The following is a 22,005-nucleotide window of genomic DNA, read 5'->3' as shown; positions in this document are numbered from 1 at the left end:
CGACCGCATGGTGGACAAAAAAAGATGGACAGCAAACGTGTCACTATTGTCGATACTCTTCTACACATCCGACTTGCCTATCCCGAGGAAAAGAATGCAAGAATTTCCACATTGCGTACAGATCTAAACATGTCATACCCATCTGAGGATTTATTAATGCGAGCATAGAATTTCGTGATAAATCCTGTAGGGCTAATATATTGTAGTCGGCAGCGTTCCATGTGACAATACCAATTCAAGACGAGTTCCCCACACTGTTTGATGGAAAGATAGGAAAAATCTCTGGAGTTATCATTAATCTCCACATTGACTCCTCGGTTTCCCCCAGTAACACAGTGACACCACAGGAGAAAAGACGTGAAGCCGGAACTCAAACGTCTCAGAGAAATGGATGTGATTGAAGAAGTCACTGGACTTGGTTAGCCCGGTTGTGGTAGTTCCCAGTGTCAATATAATTGCTGGACACATATATGCTGGTTTAAAACAAAAACTCCGTGTAAACAAAACAATGACCCAGATATTTGCGTACAGATCTAAACATGCCATACCCATCCGATGATTTATTAATGCAAGCATAGAATTTCGTGATAAATCCTGTAGGGCTAAGATATTTGTAGTCAACAGTGGTCATTCTGCTGGAGCACTGGGGATGATAACGTTTAACTTCATGTTCAATGTGACGATCCCAATTCAAGGCGAGTTCCCCACACTTTTGTTTGATGGAAAGATAGGAAAAATTTCCGGAGTTATCATTAATCTCCACATTGAGTCCTCGGTTTCCCCAGTAACACAGCGACACCGCAGGATACCTTTCCATGTGACAAAAGACGTGGAGACTGTACTTAAACATCTCAGAGAAATAGATGTGATTGAAGAAGTCACTGGACCTACCCCCTTGGTTAGCCCGGTTGTGGTAGTTCCCCCCCCCCAAAAAAAATGGTAGCGTATGAATTTGCATTGACATGAGAAAGGCAAAGGAAGCCATTCAACGGATAAAACATCCAATGCCAAATGTAGACGACTTAATAGCAGACTTAAATGGTGTAAAGTTTTCAGCAAACTAGACCTCTCCAATGCTTATCAACTAGAACTGGAAGAGTCCAGCAGATATATAACGACATTTGCCACACATGCAGGTTTATTTTGTTACAAGCGTCTAAGTTTTTGCGTGAATGCAGCCTCTGAACTATTTCGTCTCATGCCCTACCAGTACAACCTGGTATACCGTTCCAGGAAAGATGACCAAAACCCTGCGGACTATGTTAGACGTCACCTACAACACATACCATCTAAAGAAATTGTAGCAGAAGCCTACAAAAGGTATGTAGCTCAGAATACAATACCATAATCTTTAACTCTTGTAGAAGTCAAACAAGCCACAGAACAGGACCTGCAGTTACAAAAGGTCACGGTTGCTGTTAAAGATGGACGGTGGAATGACACACAGCTGTCAAGTTTTTCCCCATTTAAGGATAAACTTTCAATACACAATGATCTCGTCCTTCAAGGACACTGGCTTGTAATTCCCTCAAAATTAAGGAAGGGATCAGTCGATATAGCCCATCAATCTCACCAGTGCATGGTCAAAACCAAGCATCTAATAAGGGAAAAGGTGTGGTTCCCAGGAATCGATCGACTGGTAGAGGAAGGAATACATGGATGCATTCCCTGCCAAGCCGCAGACCCAAGGCACATGAGCCGTGACTTCTCACCACTACCAGTTGCACCGGTCGATTTTGCAGGTCCGTTCCCATCAGGTGACTATGTGTAAGTCATAAAAGACGATTACAGCCGATTCCCTGAAGAGGAGGTAATACCCTCAATATCTGCATTTAGAGTCATTCCCCGTCTAAATATGGTCTTTACTAGACAAGGATATCCGACCGTTCTAAAATCCGATAACAGTCCGCCATTTCAAGGTCAAGACTTTAGAAACATAGCGGCACATCAGGTTTCAAACATAGGCGCATTACACCTTTATGGCCTCAAGCAAATGGTGAGGTAGGGCGTTTTATGTGCACCGTAAAAAATACGTTCTTGCAGCCATGATGGAAGGCCACAACTGGAAGACAAAGTTACCACATTTCCTAAGGCAATATAGAGCCACCCCCCATACCACCACAAAAATATCTCCAATTGAATCCTGTACGGGCCGAAAAATGAACACCGGCATACCAAATGGTATCGAAAGCCCAGTAACAGGGCCGATGCATGAAAAAATAAAAGAAAATGACTCCAAAGAAAAGGAGAAGATGAAGGGGTATACCGATAGAAAGACAAAAACAACAGCTCTCAACCTGGGTGATAAGGTCTTGATCAGACAGAAAAAGTATAACAAACTGTCACCACCATACAATCCTAAACCATATACTGTTACAAAAATGAAGGGAAGTATGATAACTGTTCAGAGAGGAAACCACCAAGTGACTTGAAACTCTTCTTTGTTAAAATGCATAACACTTAGGGATGAAAACCCTGACTCTGAAGGTGAGTACAATCCACACATCCCAGAAGACCTGGAGACGCCCAAAACAACAAATAGCTGACTAGTTACCGAGACAAAACCCATCTCGAAAAAGACTGCCCCCAGCTAGACTCAAAGACTTCATAATTGTTATGGCGAGATGAGCAATTCACCATCGGAATTGTTTATCGAAAGAACCTTATCACCGGTCACCGGTTGTGAGAGCCTTCCCGGGGCGGGAACACTTAAAAAGGTAACATGCTGTCTCTGTAAATATTCTCAATAAACTTCTCGATTTCTTTATTAACTTCAGAACCTCTTTATCCATTTATTTTCCTGTGGAATACCTTTCTTGAATATACTTTATTTACGGCCACCATAATGTAAGTTAAAAAAATAAATAAATAAATAAAATAAAATAAAAATAGTAAAAAGTAAAACAGGACAGGTCGTCCCACCAAAATGGGGAGGGATGTCCACAAGTAAAGGGACATAACCATAGATGAGCAATTCTCTAATAAACTAAGTTAAAATAAATAAATAAATAAAATAAAAAAGTAGTAAACATTAAAATAAGACAGGTCGTCCCACTAAGATGGGGAGGGATATGCACAAGTAAAGGGACGTAACCCTAGATGAGCAATTCTCTAATAAACTAAGTTTAAAAAAATAAATAAATAAATAAAATAAAATAAAAATAGTAAAAAGTAAAACAGGACAGGTCGTCCCACCAAGATGGGGAGGGATATGCACAAGTAAAGGGACGTAACCCTAGATGAGCAATTCTCTAATAAACTAAGTTAAAAAAAATAAATAAATAAATAAAATAAAAAAAAGTAGTAAACAGTATAATAAGACAGGTCGTCCCACCAAGATGGTGAGGGATGTCCACAAGTAAAGGGACATAACCCTAGATGAGCAATTCTCTAATAAAGTAAGTTAAAAAATTAATAAAATAAAATAAAAACATAGTAAAAATTAAAATAAGACAAGTCGTCCCACCAAGATGCGTAGGGATGTCCACAAGTAAAGGGACATAACCCTAGATTAGCAATTCTCTAATAAAGTAAGTTAAAAAAAATAAATAAATTTTAAAAAAATAGTAAAAATTAAAATAAGACAGGTCGTCCAACCAAGATGGGGAGGGATGTCCACAAGTAAAGGGGCATAACCCTAGATGAGCAATTCTCTAATAAAGTAAGTTAAAAAAATAAATAAAATAAAATAAAAAAAATAGTAAAAATAAAATAAGACAAGTCGTCCCACCAAGATGGGGAGGGATGTCCACAAGTAAAGGGACATAACCCTAGATAAGCAATTCTCTAATAAAGTAAGTTAAAAAAAAAAATTAAATTAAAAAAATCGTAAAAATTAAAAAAAAGACAGGTCGTCCCACCAAGATGGGGGGGGGTGTCCACAAGTACAGGGACATAACCCTAGATGAGCAATTCTCTAATAAAGTAAGTTAAAAAATAAATAAATAAAATAAAAAAAAATAGTAAAAATTAAAAAAAAGACAGGTCGTCCCACCAAGATGGGGGGGGAGGGATGTCCACAAGTAAAGGGACATAACCCTAGATGAGCAATTCTCTAATAAAGTAAGTTAAAAAATTAATAAAATAAAATAAAAACATAGTAAAAATTAAAATAAGACAAGTCGTCCCACCAAGATGCGGAGGGATGTCCACAAGTAAAGGGACATAACCCTAGATTAGCAATTCTCTAATAAAGTAAGTTAAAAAAAAATAAATAAATTTAAAAAAAATAGTAAAAATTAAAAAAAGACAGGTCGTCCCACCAAGATGGGGGGGATGTCCACAAGTACTGGGACATAACTCTAGATGAGCAATTCTCTAATAAAGTAAGTTAAAAAATAAATAAATAAAATAAAAAAAATAGTAAAAATTAAAAAAAGACAGGTCGTCCCACCAAGATGGGGGGGGGAGGGATGTCCACAAGTACAGGGACATAACCCTAGATGAGCAATTCTCTAATAAAGTAAGTTAAAAATAAATAAATAAAATAAAAAAAAATAGTAAAAATTAAAAAAAGACAGGTTGTCCCACCAAGATGGGGAGGGATGTCAACAAGTAAAGGGACACAACCCTAGATGAGCAATTCTCTAATAAAGTAAGCTCAGGCGGCAGTCCTCTGGCGACCGTTCTATTGTTAACGCCTATGTCCGTGTTGTCGTTCTTTAATGCTGGTTGATTCACGCCAGACAGGACCCCCCCCCTCAACATTATAAGGGGTAGGGGGGTCTGGTAATTTTTTTATGGGGGTTATTTGGTAATTGTGACCTGGTAGACCAACACAAAATCTGCTTTTCCGCATGTTTCATGTAATGTAACACGGCGGCCATAAGCGATTTTTGTACCGAATAAAAGCATTCAAATACATTAAAATACATAACTTATCCAGGTAGGTAGAAGAGTAACTCATCGAACCGAATAAAAGCATTAAAATACATAACTTATCCAGGTAAAATAACCAAATAAAAACATTACATCACATAACTTATTCAAGTTTGTAGAAGAGTAACTTATCTAAACGAATAAAAGCATGAAAATAATTGAACGAATCAAAACAGTAAAATACATAACTTATCCAGGTAGGTAGAAGAGTAACTCATCGAACCGAATAAAAGCATTAAAATACATAACTTATCCAGGTAAAATAACCAAATAAAAACATTACAACACATAACTTATTCAAGTTTGTAGAAGAGTAACTTATCTAAACGAATAAAAGCATGAAAATAATTGAACGAATCAAAACAGTAAAATACATAACTTATCCAGGTAGGTAGAAGAGTAACTAATTGAACTGAATAAAAGCATTAAAATACATAACTTATCCAGGTAGGTAGAAGAGTAACTAATTGAACCGAATAAAAACAGTAAAATACATAACTTATCCAGGTAGGTAGAAGAGTAACTAATTGAACCGAATAAAAACAGTAAAATGCACAACTTATCCAGGTAGGTAGAAGAGTAACCTATCGAACCGAATAAAAGCATTAAAATACACAACTTATCCAGGTAGGTAGAAGAGTAACTTATCTTACTTTGTCATTTTTGGTTTGTTGGCAAAATTCCCCAAACCCGTGAATTATTATTAATTATTTTGAATGCAACTAATATCTTTTTTATCACAAAATATTTTTCTACTTTATTTTTTGTTGCGGTGAAAAGTGAAGATACAGAAGAAAATAATTAAAACTAATTATTGCAGTATTTAAAAAAAAAACAAAAAAAAACGGAAAAATTTTCGTTTCGTTTCCGTTCTCACATCAAGTTCCGCTTTTTGATACAACTTTGGGACGAACTATTTTTCGTTGTGGGAGCCGGTAAGAAACCTGCCAATATTACCTTTTATTTTACTAGTTATCTTTGAAATAGGGTCAGAAAACTAGTATTTATTCTTAATGGGAATTTTGGGGTTTTACAAGGAATTTATTTAACTTTTAAATTTAGATGAATTTGTCAGTTTCTTCCAACGGGCAAACAGTTTTCATTATAACTTTTTTTTTCACCTGTAATTTTTTACATTTAATCTCTTTAATAATTTTTTCTCGTATAGATTAACTTTAGATTAATCGGATTTGTATTACTGTATACATAGATTAATCTTTAAAACACAATCAAGAAATAATCGGAAATCTAGAAAAAAATAAATTAATTAAAATACGAAACAGCGGCTTTAAAATGCTATCAGTTTCCGCCATTAAATTGCACGTCCAATGAATTAGAGAATTAATAAAGATGAAACTTGTAATCTGTTCTCACTCATGTAAATATTAAAATATTAAATAAAATAATACTAATTTTATCCGTGATATTCACCAAATAGATTGGCTCTATTTCGAAATAATTTATTTATTTATTTTTCCTCTTCAATTTTGTTTTCTGCGAACTTGTTCTTCCGTTCGTCATCTTGAATGTTAAGTTGAGCTTGTAAAATCAATCACATTTGAAAAATCGTTTCCTTTATAAAAGCAGAAAAAGTTAATCGAAAGCAGATTATAAAACAAAAACGTAAGTATTACTACATAGCGCACGTATGTGTATTTTTTATTTTTATCTTTTTTTCATCGGATTATTATCGAATGGTCACTAATCTATCAGATTTTGTTTTCAATACTGACTTAAACATAAAAAAAAAAGGTCAATACGTAATTCTTCATGTTATCAGTGGTGGCCAATTCTGTATGCGTTTTCACGTACAGAATTGATAACATTTTTCTTGATTTTTGTTCTTTATTGAAACATGAAATCAGAAAAATAATAATCCTCATGAAAATGTTAATTTATTGTTGAAAAATTTTCGCTATCGATTGTTTTTATTTTAAACTGACTTAAACAAAAAAAAAATAACTTCTTTATCGTTTACCAAAAATAAATAAACAATTTTATCAATTTAATTTTATGTGTTTTTAACCGTTTGGCGTTTCACAAGTTTTAAAAAAATCAAATTTTGTTTTCACTAATGACTTAAATATAAAAAAAGGTCAATGTCTAAAATCTTTAAAAATTACAAATATTCTTTACAATGACGACTTTTATAGGTTTTCAAGGATGCTGAAAATGAATAAATATTTTAAAAGTGGTGCAGAGAATTAGCTTTCATGACATGAGGAAATTATTTTTTCAAAAAGTGAGGATCACTTTTCTATATAAATTTAATGTAAAATGAGCACCCACTTTCTGGCCACACGGTAATATTTGGGGGAGGGGCTTCCTTAAAGCCGTTTTGGTAAATTGTTACTTACTTTCAACCTTAACAGTCATCTTTACCATGACGAATTCTATAGGTTTTCGGGTATGCTGAAAACCAATATCACATTTAAAATTGACGCAAAGAAGTATTTTTATGGATATTAAGCTAAGTAATTCTTTATGTTATCAGTGGTGGCCACCATTCATAACATAAGGAATTACATTGCTTAATATTTGGAAAACTCGTTATTGTCTTTTTTACTGATTTTTTTCTTTCCAAGAATAAGTTTACTTTTTCTTTTGTTAAATTTCTTAACATGCATGCATCTGATAATTTAAAATTAACATCGGTAGATGACACTCGATAACTTTGATGCTCGAGTTTTTTTCCTTTTTTTTTTACATGGGGGTCACCACTTATCAAGGTCCGAAGGCCACTCGGGAATAAGGTTATTGCGTGTACAGTAATAAATGAGATAGTATTGTAGTAATCCTTAGTATTGGGGGTTTTGATAGAGTGTCTTACTTAAGGGGGCGGTTTGTCAAGAGTTTGTTTATGTTGGACTTGAAGACGTCCAAGTTGTAGTCAGGTGGGAAACAGGCAAGCGCCAGAGAGTTCCACTGGCATGCACTTCTAAGAAGCTTTGTTCATGGAATCTAGGTTTTGATTTAGGCACAGATAAAGAGTTGGGAAAATTATTGACAGTAGTTTCAGCAAGACGTGTGTTTCTCGTGAAAGATTGGTGAGGGGGGGGGCGAGGGATTGGAGCTCAAACGAGCACCTGCCATGGAAATAACGATAAAACAAAGACAGGCTTGCAACGTCTCTTGTGTGGGAGAGAGGTTGCAGGAAAGAGAAAAGGGCATCTCCCACTAAACCACAAAGTCTATTTTGTACTCTGTCAAGGCAGGATAGGCTGTTTTTAGCAGCTCCTGCCCAGATGTGGCAGCAGTACTCCATCCTTGGACGTACTTGGCTTTTATACAGATAGAGAATTGCATCAGTAGTGAGATATCTTCTGGAGCAGTAGAAGGATCCGACCATTTTCCCAGCATCCCTGGCAACAGATTTGATGTCCGTGTTCCATTTTAGATCAGGAGTAAAGGTCAAACCCAGAAGCTTGTCAAAACATGAAGCCTCCCCAAGATGAGAGCCATCCATTTCAATTGATGCCAGATGGGGATCAGAGCGTTGATGATGTAAAGATAGAAGCTTGGTTTTGGATGAATTAAAAGTGACCAGCCACCTCTTCCCCCATTGTACCATGCACTCAAGATCAGAGGAGAGAGAATTAGAGAGAACTTTATCATTTACAGCCTACGATGTGTTGCCATAGATGGTTGTGTCATCAGCATAGATGTCAATGAATGATTTAAGTATGTGTTTTGGGAGATCATTGATGTAGATCAGGAAGAGAGTTGGGCCAGGATGGACCCCCGGGGAACTCCAGTATTAATACTGTGGGCCTCTGATTTCTGCCCATCAACCACTACTCTTATGATCCTATCAAAGAGAAATGATTTTATGAAAACATTTCCAGTAATACCATAGCTGGAAATCTTGGAAGTAGGCCCTTATGCCATACCTTATCAAAGGCCTTCGATATGTCGAGAGCAATTGCCCTGGAAGGAAACCTTTGTCAAGAGATTCACTAATCCTATGTGATATAACCATGGCTGTAGATCTTGCAGAATGGAAACCATATTGCATGTCAATAAGAAGATTGCTTCTGTTGAGGTTGTTGACTACTTCTTTATTTAATATGGATTCCAACAACTTACTCATGGCACACAGGAGACTTATTGGTCTGTACTGAGAGGGAGATGACTTTTCACCTGAATTCTTAAATACAGGGCATACTGATGAGGTTTTCCAGGGTGTTGGAAAGCACTTCTCCTTAAGGCAACGCTTAAACAGTTTTGTAAGTATGGGGACAAGTTCTGGATGGAGCTTTTTCAGCACTATAACTGGAATTCCATCAGGGCCAGTTGCTTAACTGGAATCAAGGTTCTTGATTAGCTTGGCGACCTCACACACAGATATTTGTATGCTGCATAGCGTGTTGTCTGTTATAGGGGGAAATACAGGGAGTTAATGGTCATTGTCGCATAGGGTAGAATTAGCTGCAAAGTTCTTGGCCAATAGTCTGGCCTTGTCTGATGCTGACGAGATGACCTCAGGTCTATTGATGATAGTTGGGCTGGAACGCACGCTTCTGTTCAAGATCCTGTTTGCTATTTGCCAAAACTGGTGGGAACCAAGCCACTGCTCAGCTATTTTGGATTTAACAGACTGAGCATATAGCTCTCTTGCATGTTTTATTACTCTTTTACAGTGGTTGCTGGCAGTCCTGAAAGCAGCTTTAGTCTCAGTACATCTATTATGTTGGTAGGTATGGAAAAAGTGATTTCTGTGCACGATGGCAGCAGTACATTCAGGGGAGAACCATGGCTGGCTGGTAGGTTTTTGTTGGAATTTTTTGGATAGTATTAATCGGTCTATGCCTACAATTAACCATTCGGTTAGGTCTGATACTATAGCGGACACATCCTTTTTTAACATGGAATGCAGAGGTAGGTCAGATATGAATGTACGGAAGCTATCCCAGTCAACCATAGAGTATCGATATACAGTACGGTGGAGGGGTACGTCTGAAGACTTATTACATTTCATTTTTATCTTAACTGATACAATGGAGTGGTAAGAGGATCCCAGAGGAGATAGAACGGAACATGAACACAGCTCAGGAGAAGTTGTGAAGAAAAGGTCTAGAAGGCTTGCATACTGAATGGGTGTATCGGGCACACGGATGAGTTCGTGAACAATCTGAGTGAGGTCATAGGCAATGGTAAAATCATGACAAAATTACCCCTTGTCATCGGTTTTGAGTGGGTCAGCCATTCCACGTTATGGACATTGAAGTCACCACAAATGTGAATGTTAACCAAAGGATGAGCAGACAGGATGTGGTCAATTTTCTAAGATATGCTCTTAAAGTTAGTAACCCCACTATTGTGGCAGTAATAGAGGGCAAATATAAATGCAGTGGTGTAAGCTAGTTCAACCCAGAAACATATATAAGGTAAATTAGGGTCTTCTCCGGAGATATCCCGACCACATCTTTGATGTAGGCACATATTCCATGCCCAGGGCGATCTTGGGGGTCAGATTTAGATGTTAAGTTGGAGTATCCTTTAATTTCGTCTAGAGAAGTGGTTGGCCCTATGCCAGTTTCGCTTAGAAAGAATATGTCCTAATTCGTCTCCTGTAATTGTGTTTCAACCTCTGGAAGGTTGGAACGTAGACCCCTGATTTTGGAGAAGGAGACCTGGTAGTAGGGGTCTATGTTGGGGGATGGGGTTCTAGGTTTATTCGTGTTTCTGTTTTGGAGATTTGTCATGATTGTTGATGTTTTTTGGTTTGTGGAGCAGGTCAGTAGACTTGGTTGGAACAGGACAGAGAGGGGAAATAAGAGAGAGAAAAAACAAGAATTTTTTTTTGTGGCACGCGATAATGTAAAGCTGTAACAATTACCCACTAGTATGGTATCGAGAGGCCCTACCAGAAAATACTGTATGGGCAAGAGTCCATTCACCAAATGGCAATACAGCAGCCCTGGTACTTTGCACCTGCTAATAGGACAGCCTCCTTAGTTGTTAATCCAAGGTTCAGGTCCCTAACTATCAGGCGGGTAATGTCAGCTCAGATGAAACGGTTACCTCCAGCACCCTTACATGAACTGACCACAAGGATAGACATAGAAACAGAAATTTTCCGACATCGCAGGCTACTCTTTACAAAGTCCTACCGACCTGGAAAGCAGCTTTTTCTTTATCTTTTGTCAGAAAAATAATCCATTGGAAATGAGGACTGAAGGAAAAAAAGGAGAAGCAAGATTTACTGCAGCTGCCGATAACACATCCACATGCATTATCTACTCTCCATTGAGAAAAAAAAATCTACAATAAATAAAAAAAAAGGTAAGAAGGACTTATTTATATCTACTTAGTATAAGTCCGTTGCCCCATTCCACGCTTGGGATAGTACTTGAAGATAGTCTCCCCTCCCATGTTAATGCATGGATACTTTTTGCCTTTATCTAGGTCGAGCTGGGATGATAAACCGTTCCAGCTAGAAGTAATGCATACTTTAGAAGAAAAACAAGCCGCGTGGTTTTGAGTTCAGATAATATGCAAATATAATTTGGGAAATTTACAATTTCATGGGAGACTTTTTTCTCGTTTTAAATATAAAGAAAAGTATTGGTTAATAGTAGTTTTGACAAAAGAGATTTAGGAGAAACCAAGACAAATATTCAGAATTAAAGTCAAACCTGTGATAATGAAAAATGAAAAAATAAACATGTTGGTGTTTTTAGATTAGTAGGCTGCAAAAGTTACGAACAGAAAAGTTTCTTTGGGGTCGACTTAGCTTGGTGTTATATGCTCGATGCTTGTTATAAACAAGAAAAAAATCATTTCTTTTGTTTCATAACTTCTTCATATGTCAAAATTGTTAGCCGAAATGATCTTCCAAAGTGTCACGTATAGAACAAATCCTGAGAAAAGAATATTTTATTCAAAATAGAATATAGATCTTACCCAACCTAAAGAATTCCCTCTCACTGGTTCTTCTTCCCCACTTCCAAACTCCAAGCCAACTCTTGGCCTTTCCAAATGGATAATATTATTGTGGTTGACAACACAGTTGATGCAAATGGGAGATAACTCGTGTTCAAAATATTTGCAATTTTTGATGTCATGCTGTGTCATGACTCCGTTCCATCAATTGATGTTGACTTCTCCATATTGAGATATTAGTTTGTTCTGTGGCTCAATCACTATCCAACTCATTTGACTTTCCTCCATTGACGTTGCCCACAGATGTTCCACATGCAACTTCTGGTGGTTCTTATAAAAAACCAGATCTCCAATCTTAAAATCTACTGACTTTATTTTCTTATTCTTGTTCTCTATCAGTTTTTTCCTAACTTCCTGAATGTTATTTCTTACCGAAGTAAAAGATTGATGCATCTCTTTTAGAGCGATCTCGTGTTACTCATCACCATAGTATACTCTACAAGGCATTTATATATTATCTAATGGCAGGATCACGTCTATGTTGTACATTTCCTCATCAGGTGTACTAACATCTCGGAAATCTCAGAAACATTTTTTTATAATTTGTTGATAATATGACGTCATACCAATGAAAGCTCTGACTTTTCTCACAGTAGTTGGAGTTGAGACTTTATCGATTTGACTTTTTCCAGGTCTGGCTATATATTCCGTTCACTTACTTCGAACCCCAGATCCTGTTCTTCTAAAATCTTACACTGCATAACTTTGAACCTGAGGTTGTGCTCATGTAAACTGGCGAGTAGTACCCTATCTATGTGATCCAAGCGACTTTCCATAGAATCTTAAAATATTCAAATATCATCCAAATACAGTAATGCATAATCTTTGTGTCTCTCTAGAACTATGGACATTAATTCCTGGAAAACCACAGGATCATTTGCAAGTCCAAACCGCATCACAATGAAGTACCCAGACTTTAGATCTAATTTGCAAAGTATTTTGCTGATCCTAGCGATGCATATATTTCATCAATGACAGTTAACGCTCTGACATACTTCTTTGTGACTTTATTTAAAGTTGTAAAATCTATGAAAAATCTTTTATTAACATCCTTCCTTTCAAGTAACATTATCAGAAAACTCAATGGACTATTGGATCTTTCAATTACATCTGCTTACATCATTTCCTCGATTTCAGAATCTTTTTTTTAAATTGCGTTTTCACCCCAAACAAGGCGCATTGCCACTTTGGTGTAGGGGGCTACTATCAGGGGCAGTAACTATGGGGTGGCTATGTTGGGATTTGGGCAGCAAGATGTCGGTTCACGTTGCACTTGAACTTCTGCAGGTCAGTACAGTTGGGGAAGCAGGAACTTGGAATGGAATTCAAGAGTCTAGCGGTTCTGGGAAAGAAACTACTGGAGTAGAAAGATATTTTACATCTAGGGATCTCTACTGTGTGGGGGTGGGATTAAGCTGCCTGTCGGGTTTGTCGAGGGTGTCTACGTCGTGGGGGCACAAGTGTCTGCAGTTCGTCATAGCATTCACCATTAAAGTACTTGTAGAACAGGCAGAGGGATGCAATGTTTCATCGATGGGACAGAAGCTGAAGCTTATATGCCAGTTCAGGGCCTATCAAATTGGCGACTCTTTTTTTAACCTTGTCTGGGAGCGAGAGACTAGCAGCAGATGCACCAGCCCAAATGTAACAACAATACTCCATACATGGGCGAATGGTGGCCTTGTAGAGGTACAGGATACTTTCAGGTGTCAATAGTTTTCTAGCACAGTAGAATTTTTTTTGTTCTAGCAGTGTTCAATACGGGTATCTCAGTATGGGTTCATGCATTCAAGTTTGTATACACATCTCCACCATATCGATTCTACCCAAGTCCTCATTCTCCATAACAAACCCTATTTTGCTTCAACACCGTATCAACTTCGGCATGGTAATCTTGGTAATGTTACCAGCCACACTAGACTCAGCAATTTGGCAGCCCTTCTCAATGTGACTTTTTGTTGGTGTTGTTCATTATGAGAAATGGAAACTTACGAGACCCTTCAATCTTTACCACTACATTAGTTACTGATACTCTGCTAAGATTGCTAATGAATCTACTACTTATTTGTTCTATCTCATATTTTAATCCTAGACCATTTGTAAAACCCACACGAGCCATGCATGTATGCAGATGCTGTTGTTTTAACATAATTTCCTGTGCTAACTGAACTATATATTCTCTACTTGTTTTTATGTCTGTCCCCATGTCTTGGGAAACTGCCTGGACTCATAGCCTCAACTAGAATCCGCCATCATATGTGACAAACCTCCATGGCTCGTCTTCATACTTCTGGTTTGTGTTGAGTCAGATCTTCTATTTAACTTCTGCTAGGGCTTTTTGATAAGCTGCTTGAAGATCCTGTGGCTCGTGTCTTATGACAACAATATTCAGATCCCTATCCTAATAGTATATTAGCAGTCGATATGCGCAGTCGATTTTTTCTAACCCAGAAAAATGTACATTTTATTTTTGTATAAAAATATACAAACTTATATTTTCTGTTTCATTACTGCCTCATATGTGTGCACCTAGCTAGAGATGGAGAGTGTGGACTTGGAGGTTGGTAAATGGAACAACGATTGTGTGCTGTTGATTGCCGGCTGACGGTAGGCCTCTCGTCTTTTTTTCTCTGTGCTATATATGTGACCTGCTTTTTGCTCACGTTTGATCATTGTATGCTCTTTCACCACTAACGATATAAATTCTGACAACCTAACCCCATCGTTTACTGCATTTGCAACCAGCTGTCATTCCTTAATATCTTTTAATATATAAACGGTATGTAAACTTCAATTGTCACAATCTATATCATGTAAACAAAGTAATATTCTGTGTCATACAACACAGAGCAAAACAATATGTACTAATAACAATATCAAAATTAGGTGGAATGTTTTAGAAAACACTCCACCAGAGAGCTAGACACAAGATATTATTCAAGAGTGATTCAACTTTACAGAAACATGTTGTGCATGTCAAGCTGCTTATTGAAAAATCATGACTTAGAGATTTCATGTAAATGTGGAAAATTATACAAATGTGAGCCATGTCAGAATATATATGCATGGAGGACGAAAACCTATCTTTATTAGAAAATGGGATAAAGTATTTAACATGATATGGAAACCATTATAAATATATATATATATATATATATATATATATATATATATATATATTTGTTTACTGTTTTGGGGGAAAGAATTTCAACAAAGTGCCCGATTACAAAAAACTTTTTCGATAGAAGAGCTTGATATCTATTAAATAGTACAGAAGTTCAGAAAAACATCGGTACCGTCAGTTTTAAGCCCAACATAAATGGGGCCAGTTAATAGTAAAACGTAAATGATGTTAGGCTCTCGTCAGCCATGCTGTGTTTGTCTCCTGTTTCTGTTAGAGACAGAAACAACATGGCTAACGAACGCCTAACATCATTTACATTTTACCATTAACTGATCCTCTTTATGTTGGACTTAAAACCGACGGTACCAATGTTTTTCTGAACATCTGTACTATTAAATAAATATATATATATATATAGTAAATATTAGTAAGATGTGTATATACATATATATATAGATGTATAAAAATTTAATTTTAAAATTTTGATTTCATATTAAAAGCGCGTAATATAAATTTTTAATTGAAATTAGATTTTAAATCTAATTTAATTTTAAAGTTGATAACATAATTTAATTTTAAATCTAATATAATTTAACTTTAAATCTAATATAATTTAACTTTAAATCTTATATAATTTAACTTTAAAGTAAATAAAATCATCACCATCCAATAAATATGAAAGGGGGGTTCACAAAACGAGAATAAAACCTGAACTCGTGATGAATATATATTTCTACTTTTGGTTATAAAATAGATGAGTATTGGCTGAAGAGAGCTTGATATGAGTATCTAAAACGGCCCTAATTATCGGGTTTGAGACCGACGGTATGAATGACTTGTGTCATCTAATAATTTTCTGTAAATAAAAAATATATATAAATACCCTCTTATTTTCGGATTTTCCTCATAATTGAGCACTCTGCTGGATTTCTTTTTCCAAACAACTAATTATAATATGTAGTAATAAATAGTGATAACAAAATAGTTCCTAAAATTTATACAAGGATTGTCTGCTAGGACCCGTGGTGCTATGGTTTGAGTATATGGTGAATTCAGTTGTAAGTTAAATACCACTGAACATTGAAGTTTCAATCCTCAGTAAGATTTAGAATAGTTTTTAAATTACTTAAAATTTTACCAAGTCATCGCTAACAATACAAGAGTATGCAAATCTGATGTATTAAATAAAGGGTTCCATTCAGAATAATGTACAGATTTCTTAGTGGAAGAGAAAACTTCCCAAGTTGGACAAAATACACCCGAATAACATGGGAAGTAACATAGATACGTTGCTAAAATAACACCTAAGATGGGGACAGTATTCTGAAGAATCCAAATAATATGAATAATGAATCTGCATCTCTAAAATGAAGAAACATAAAAAAATTTCGTTAAATATTTGAAAATAGAAACAGATTTATTTTGTTAATAAAACAGTATTGCATAAACCCATACTCATTTTATTTTGAATGTCATAAATAAATGTTTTGGATATTTTAAATAAAAATCAGCATGAATTCAATTTTACATGAAATGTATTTTTCAAAATTTGTTTTATATTTCCAGAACAAGAATTAAAGAAATCGATTTTGGATAAGTTGGAGATTTAAAAACTGTTTAAACTTATTATGAATTACTTCATATAAATTTCCTAAAGTTGAAATTTATGAGCTTGTCTATCATCATACACTTCGCTGCATTCACTTTTTCTGGATTCATATGCAAGTAACCATGGGAGACAAACCACATTCTTGCGACGTGTGTGGTTCTTCTTTTTCACAGAAGTCACATTTGTTGACTCATATGAAAACACATACTGGAGAGAAACCACATTCTTGTGAAGTATGTGGTTCTTCTTTTTCACAGAAGTCAAATTTGTTGACTCATATGAAAACACATACTGGAGAGAAACCACATTCTTGTGAAGTATGTGGTTCTTCTTTTTCACAGAAGGCACATTTGTTGAGTCATATGAAAACACATACTGGAGAGAAACCACATTCTTGTGAAATATGTGGTTCTTCTTTTGCATGGAACTCAGTTTTGTTGAATCATATGAAAACACACACGGGAGTAAAACCACATTCCTGTGAAGTATGTGGTTCTTCTTTTGCACGAAAGTCAACTTTGTTGCATCATATGAAAACACATACGGGAGAGAAACCACATTCTTGTGAAGTGTGTGGTTCTTCTTTTGCACAGAAGTCAAGTTTGTTGAGTCATATGAAAAAACATACAGGAGAGAAACCACCTTCTTGCGATGTGTGTGGTTCTTCTTTTTCACAGAAGTCAAATTTGTTGGCTCATATGAAAACACATACTGGAGAGAAACCACATGCTTGTGAAGTATGTGGTTCTTCTTTTTCACAGAAGTCATATTTGAAGAAACATATGAAAAGACATACGGGAGAGAAACCACATGCATGTGAAGTATGTGGTTCTTCTTTTGCATGGAAGTACGTTTTGTTGCGTCATATTAAAACACATACGGGAGAAAAACCACATTCTTGTGAAGTATGTGGTTCTTCTTTTGCACGAAAGTCAACTTTGTTGCCTCATATGAAAACACATACTGGAGAGAAACCACATTCTTGTGAAGTGTGTGGTTCTTCTTTTGCACAGAAGTCATATTTGTTGTCTCATATGAAATCACATACAGGAGAGAAACCACATTCTTGTGAAGTATGTGGGTCTTCTTTTGCAAAGAAATCAACTTTGTTGACTCATCTGAAAAAACATACGGGAGAGAAACCACATGCATGTGAAGTATGTGGTTCTTCTTTTGCACACAAGTCAACTTTGTTGAATCATATGAAAACACATACGGGAGAGAAACCACATTCTTGTGAAATATGTAACTCTTCTTTTGCACAGAAGTCAAATTTGTTGTATCATATGAAACGACATACGGGGGAGAAACCACAATCTTGTGAAATATGTGGCTCCTCTTTTGCAGATAAATCAACTTTGTTGACTCATATGAAAAAACATACGGGAGAGAAACCACATGCATGTGAAGTATGTGGTTCTTCTTTTGCACACAAGTCAACTTTGTTGAATCATATGAAAACACATACGGGAGAGAAACCACATTCTTGTGAAATATGTAACTCTTCTTTTGCACAGAAGTCAAGTTTGTTGTATCATATGAAAAGACATACGGGGGAGAAACCACAATCTTGTGAAATATGTGGCTCCTCTTTTGCAGATAAATCAACTTTGTTGCGTCATATGAAAACACATACTGGAGAAAAACACATTCGTGTGTAATATGTGGTTCTTCCTTTGCACAGAAGTAAAATTTGTTAAGTCACATGAAAACACATGGAAGACTGGAAGACAAACAATATTCTTGTGAAGTATGTGGTTCTTCTTTTGCCTGGAAGTCAAGTCTGTTGAGTAATATTATATGGTTCGTTTGCATAGAAATTAAATTTTTTGACTCATGAAAACACATATTGGGGACAAACCACATTCTTGTAAAGTATGTGCTCTTTCCCCTTGCCATAGATGTCAAATTTGTGAAGTCATATTAAAATACATAGGGCTATGGAAGAAGAACCTGAAGTCCTACCTAACTTATATTTCTGGTGAACCAAGTGCAAAAGAGATCCAAACAATTGCAGTTTAGGGAGCTTAAAGATACTAAAAAGAGCTCTCGGTTTGTTTTAATAAAAAGCAGGGCAATTTTGGCAGCTGGTTTTACTGCCCAATACCCATAATTACAACCGTCAAAGGAAGAAAATTTTTGAAAAAGAAAAACAAAACCTGAATATCCCATGTAGTAGCAAATCCTGGGAACATGTACCTAAAAGAACAGTCCGAAATAAGTCATACACTATCTGCTTTAATTACAAAATGACAAGTGTAGTTCGTGCAACAGAGAACTTAGTTTGAGCCATTTGACATTTGCTAGAGTATGGCTACTATACAATGAAATACAATGGATTGTGTAAATATATCCACATCATCTGTAAAATGTTGAATATTGAATGCTGCAGCAAGTACTGGGAACAACAGTTGGACATATACACCATAGACTATACGATTCCTATAGCTACATGCTTAGAAACAAAAGCTATTAAAGTTGACATAATAAAATGAGACAAGAAGAGAAAGAATCAACCTTAGAAGTATATTTCCCCAATATTATTTGGTTGAACAGAGAAAAATATAACGAAATACTAGGGTTTATGTACGACATAGAAAAGAAACTGTAATCTTTAGAAAATCTGTATTCCAGTTATTATAGGAGGAACTTAAATTAGACAAAAGAATTTTAAACAACTACCTGATAAATATACCTGCTGAACCAAGTGCAAGAGAGATTTGCATAGAAGAAACATTTGTTGTGTCATATGTAAAAATATACTGAATTCAAAAGAACTAGAATGGAACATACAAATATCTATGTATCTCTTATAGAGTTTAAGCATGTGCCTCAGGTAGGGAGCACTTTGATTTCTGAGGACTTCGAGTTGTCAGGTTTATTCGACACTCCGTTTTTAAAACTTCCAATCCCAAACTTCAACATTCTATTATCAGAACTTTTCAAATTATTTTCAAAACGTCCAAATCCACAAGACACCCTGTTGTTAAACCTATTAACTCCACAGCTCGACATTCTGTTGTCAAAACGTCCAACTCCAAAACTCAACACTTTTCAAGTTTACTTGCACATGCCTACATACCTGGCACATTTTTTAAACTCATCCTCTATTCTGTACAAGTCTTTTTTTAATTCACCTGTTTCTTTTGCATAGAAATGTCGACATTCTGCATCGCTGTGATGAGCATTACACATAAAACCAATTGGATGTAACCATTTTAGGGTTTCTCTTTATTTTTTATTACACAACCGACCTTTGCACCCATGCAAGCCAAGTTTCAATTTTCCCTACAAAGTAAAATAAGAAAAACTAAAAAGCCACATTTATGTACGTTGCTTCTCTGACGAGAGAAAATAATATGATCCTTTGATTTAGTTAATAATTTTTTAAATAAACAAATTTTTTATTCTCATGTAAATCTTTAAAATGAAAGAACATACAACTTTTATGCTAATTTCACGTCTTAACAGTTTTTATGAAATCAGCTTTAGACAAACATGCGAACAACCATGTTAGCCCTTTCGATTTTTTGTTACACAACCGACCCTTTGAAGGACGCACACATGCTAGCCAAGTAAGTTTTAATTTTTCCTACAAAGTAAAATAAGGAAAACTGAAAATATTTTTTTATAATGGAGCTCTTCTGTTTATATGAAATCAGCATGAGACAAACATGCGAACACAAAATTGTACTGTTTTCAGATTTTGTGAATGTCTGGCATCTGGTAGTATGTTGCATTCACAAATGATAGCATTTTGAAAAAAATTAAAACCATATTTTTGCATTCTTGTTATATGTGTGTGTTGGTATTCTTGTTATATGTGTGTGCTTGTGTTGGTATTTTTGTTATATGTGTGTGTTGGTATTTTTGTTATATGTGTGTGTTGGTATGTTTGTTATATGTGTGTGTTGGTATTTTTGTTATATGTGTGTGTTGGTATACTTGTTATATGTGTGTGTTGGTATACTTGTTATATGTGTGTGGTGATATTCTTGTTATGTGTGTGTGTTTGTATTGTGTTAAAAATTTGTGTTACTTTCTCATGCAAAAACGATAGAAACGAATCTGATACTTTGATTATCTTAATAATTTACTTTTAAAAACAAGTTTTTATTCTGGTGTAAATCTTTAAAATCACCAAAAGAACATACAGCCTTTATGCCGAGTTCAACGTTTTAATAGTTTAAAAAAATGTTTTTTTAATTTAATACATCTCAATGAAACGTCTATTTTATATCAAGTTTTTATGTTCAAATATCTACTTAAGATTTTAGCCTTATCATTGTCGTTTTTATATATATTTTTGTAATGTAGCTCTTCTGTTTATATGAAATCAGCTTTAGACAAACATGCAAACATACAATTGTACTGTTTTGAGATTTTGTGAATGTCTGGCATCTGATAGTATACTCCATTCAGAAATGATAAAATTTTGAAAAAGTTAAAACCATATTTTGGTATTCTTGTTATATGTGTGTGTTATTATTGTGTGTTGGTGTTATTGTTTAAAATTTGTTACTTTCTCATGCAAAAACGCTATTGATTATGTTAATAATTGTCTTTAAAAAAGTTTTTATTCTCGTGTAAATCTTTAAAACAACCCACAAAAAAACATTCATCCTTCATGCAATAAAACGTTTTAACAGTTCTTTATTTGTTAAAATTTGATACATCTCAATAAAACGTTTTAAGAGTTTTTTAAAATTTAATACATGTCGATAAAATATTTTAAGAATTTTGTTATTTTTTAACAGTTTTTTATATTTTGATACATATCAATAAAACGTTTTAACAATTTTTTAAAAAATTCTATGCATCTCAATAAAACATTTTAACAGTTTTTCATTTTTTAAATTTAATACATCTCAAGAAAATTTTTTACAGTTTTTATTTATTTTTTGTAAAAGTTAATACATCTTTATAAAACGTTTGGACAGTTTTTTTTAGTTTTTAAAAAATTTAATACACCTCAATAAAACGTTTCACAGATTTTTTTGATTTTTAAAAAAAATTTTATACACCTCAATAAAACGTCTAATTTATTTAAAGTTTTTATGTCTAAATATTTTCTTAAGATTTTAGCCTTTCATTGTAGTTGTTTTCATATAAATGTTTTGTGTGCAAGATTTTTTTTAAATAGAAGCAATCTTCAATAAGTAATGACCTTGACCCACTTCCGTTTGTCTGATCTAGTAGAAATATTGCATATTTATATGTTTATGGGTCATGTGGCAAATTAAAACTCTGAAATAATTGTTGTTCCTGATTTACAAGAGTTTGAAATTGGTTAGGTGTGAAATAGATCCTGTCAAGTATCATGCAGTGATCAGTTGTCTTATTTGAAATCACGCACACCACAGGAAACTTTTGATGAAATTAGAAGAAACGATGTGACATATACACAATACACATTGATCGAGATCAGAAGCACAGACGTCTATGAAAT

General features: G+C 35.0%; 1 long non-coding RNA gene across 1 annotated transcript; it reads left to right on the top strand.

Annotated features, from left to right (window-relative positions):
• The first annotated feature begins 6,014 nt into the window (after nt 1-6,014).
• LOC145271206 (uncharacterized) lies at nt 6,015-17,351 on the top strand. The gene is made up of 3 exons (XR_013865751.1): nt 6,015-6,501; nt 11,029-11,163; nt 16,514-17,351. It is a non-coding gene; the product is annotated as an uncharacterized LOC145271206 (long non-coding RNA).
• The last annotated feature ends 4,654 nt before the right edge of the window (nt 17,352-22,005 follow it).

Source organism: Euprymna scolopes, chromosome 46 (genome assembly GCF_053919585.1).
Source record: "Euprymna scolopes isolate OS-2025 chromosome 46, ASM5391958v1, whole genome shotgun sequence".
NCBI lineage: Eukaryota > Metazoa > Mollusca > Cephalopoda > Sepiida > Sepiolidae > Euprymna > Euprymna scolopes.
The sequence above is the reverse complement of the archived record's forward strand: the minus strand, read 5'-3'. Positions and strand labels throughout refer to the sequence as shown.